Source organism: Herpailurus yagouaroundi, unplaced genomic scaffold, assembly GCF_014898765.1.
Source record: "Herpailurus yagouaroundi ecotype Mexico unplaced genomic scaffold, PumYag 77, whole genome shotgun sequence".
Lineage (NCBI taxonomy): Eukaryota > Metazoa > Chordata > Mammalia > Carnivora > Felidae > Herpailurus > Herpailurus yagouaroundi.
The window spans coordinates 6,845,879-6,848,234 of NW_024412388.1; the positions used below are offsets into that span (position 1 = coordinate 6,845,879).

Here is a 2,356-nt window from a genome sequence, read left to right on the forward strand (position 1 = left end):
TCCACGAGAGCAAACACTGAGCAATTACTGCCTGCACCGGGCACTGTGCTAGAGGCTTGTCTTGTATCTGTATTAATTCACTTCATTCTCTCCCAGACAAATCATTACGTTATGTATCTTTCTGGATTTGTTGGTGCGGTGCCGGTCCATCGTTGTAATATGGGCAGGATGAGTTTTTGTCGCTTTTGCTGTTTCAAAGAATGCTGGATTTTCCTCTGGCTCCTTAGGAACCAGTACCTGATGCCCCCAATTTGAAACCCAAGCTATGCCATTGGGTTCCATTGCTGATAGGACCTTGTCTTTGCATGCTGGGAAGAAAGGGAAGTCTGCAGGACTGGGCCCCTAGGGAGAAGGGCACCTCCCTGAAGATGGGGGAGAGGAACTACGGAAGCCTGTCTGCCCTTGGAAAATCTCCAGGCCTTGGCCCCCTCGGGTCATTATCTTTTCCTGGTTGGGGGTTGTTGGGGATACTACCTATTCCCAGCCAGGATGGCTGTCAGAGAACTCAGAGCAGTCAGCCCATCCAAGGTCGGTCTGTGACTTCTGGTGGCTTCTCATTCTGGTACTCCAACCCTCCCCGCCCCATCCCACCGCACCCCACCCGCTCGCTGCTCCCCCCTCCCCCAGGAGTCAAGGGCGGCCCTGCAGGAGGCCGCCCTCCTCCACCCAGACCTCCTTCAGACTGCCTCCTGCTGCTCAGCCCCCCTTCCCAGGCTGGAGGTGGGAGGAGGGAAGGGCAAAGTAGAAGCAACCAGCGGGCACAGCCCTGGGGTGGACCCGGTGGCCGGCTGGGCGGTCCCCATCCAGTGGCCCAGGCTCCGCCTTCGCCAGACGTGATCTGCCAAGGGCACCACCAGCGCATGGGTGGCTGGGGGAGGTTCGGTGTGTGGACACGATGGGTGTGAGTGTGTCTGGTCTCCGTGTCTACAGCGTGTGTCAGCTTACATTATTGAGTGTGTGGGCGTGTGTCTTTGTGAAAGTGCATCTGTGTGTGTCTTTGATCTCTGTGTCTGAGTGCGTGTGAGGGGGTATGTGACTTACTGTGTGTCAGTTTACATAATTGTGTCTGGTAAGTGAATGATGTGTATGGGAGTGTTTGTGAGTGCAAGTCTGTGACATTCGGGGCTGGGTTGCCTCCTCTGGCCCTGAGATGCTAGGGACAGGGACACCAACGTCATCGAGGGTTCGCCCCCCCCTCCCCCCCCGCAACTCGGCCGCCTGGCCCTCTCATCCCGGGTTTCTTCAAGATTCCCAGAGCTCAGGGCCCTTTTTCTCCTTTCTGTCCTAGCGTGCACTCGGCGAGCTGGGGCCCGAGGGAGGCTCAAGGGGCTCGGCTGAAACACTGGATGCAGTGGGAGACGACCACCAAAGAGTGGGCCTCAAGCCCCTTTCCTCCACCCCATGCCCTCCGCGTCCGCTGGGACACCCCTGGGTGATTCTGAGCCTCACACGCCCCTCCTGATGTTGAGCTCCGCGGTGGCAAAGCTTGAAGTCTCGTGTGGCCCCAAAAGCACATTCTGAGGGACGTGGAACATTGCAGGGCAAGAAGCGTAGCAGCCCGGTACCCAACCAAGCTGGTTCCGAAGCTCGCTCTGCCGCTGCGTGGGGACGTGTGTGCCCGTGAGGGCCTCCTTGCCCTCGGAGCTTTGTTTTTCTCCTTCACACCCCGAGGGGAAACAGCACCCCCCTCGCAGGGCGATGCGCGGATAAATCGGAGCGAAGTGCAGGGGGCGGTTACCGCGTTCCTGCACGAACGCCCTGCCAGCGCGCACACAGTTCATTGTAGTGAATGGATGTCCTAGGGAAGGTCCCTGGCAAACCCATGTAGCTCCCGAATCCGACACGTAAGGGGAACCCCGATGGAAAGGAAGGCCCAGCGGCCGGGGAACAGCCTGCACCCTGGATGGGAGCCCAGAGCCCGGGATGGCCGGCGAGGCGGGTGACCCCGGCTCCCGATCTGTGACGGAGGTGCGGTGCCCCGCCCGTTCTGGTGACTCCCGGGGAACCCCGGAGCGGAAAGCGGTCCGGCGGACCACCAGCCCTCTCTCTCTCCCTTTGCAAATGGCACTTTCTATCCTCTGGCTACCAGGCAGGAGCGGGGCCGGGGCCAGCGAGCGCACGCCGCCCGGGATCCCGCGGCGGCTGCCGGAGGGGGGGGGGGGGCTCCCGGCTCCAGGTGCACGCGCTACCCGCCCGGCCGGAGCAGCGGGGGGGTCCGGGGAGGATTTGCAGCGGCGTCCGCTCCGCTCCCCGCGGCCGCTGGCTCTCCGACACTCCGCCTGGCTGGGGCTGCCAGAATTTGCCGACGGTGCCCGCGGCGCTGCGGCCCCTGGCCCCGCCCCCGGCCGGCGCCCCG

At 62.2% G+C, this 2,356-nt stretch overlaps 1 long non-coding RNA gene across 1 annotated transcript in view; it reads right to left on the bottom strand.

Moving 5' to 3' along the window:
- Positions 1-1,211: 1,211 nt before the first annotated feature.
- Positions 1,212-2,356, bottom strand: part of LOC121020593 (uncharacterized) — a 3,616-nt gene continuing 2,471 nt past the window's right edge. Inside the window, exons 3-4 of the long non-coding RNA XR_005786215.1 lie at positions 2,037-2,041; positions 1,212-1,224 (exon numbers count right to left, since the gene is read on the bottom strand). This is a non-coding gene — a long non-coding RNA (uncharacterized LOC121020593). The remainder of the gene's footprint in view (positions 1,225-2,036; positions 2,042-2,356) is intronic.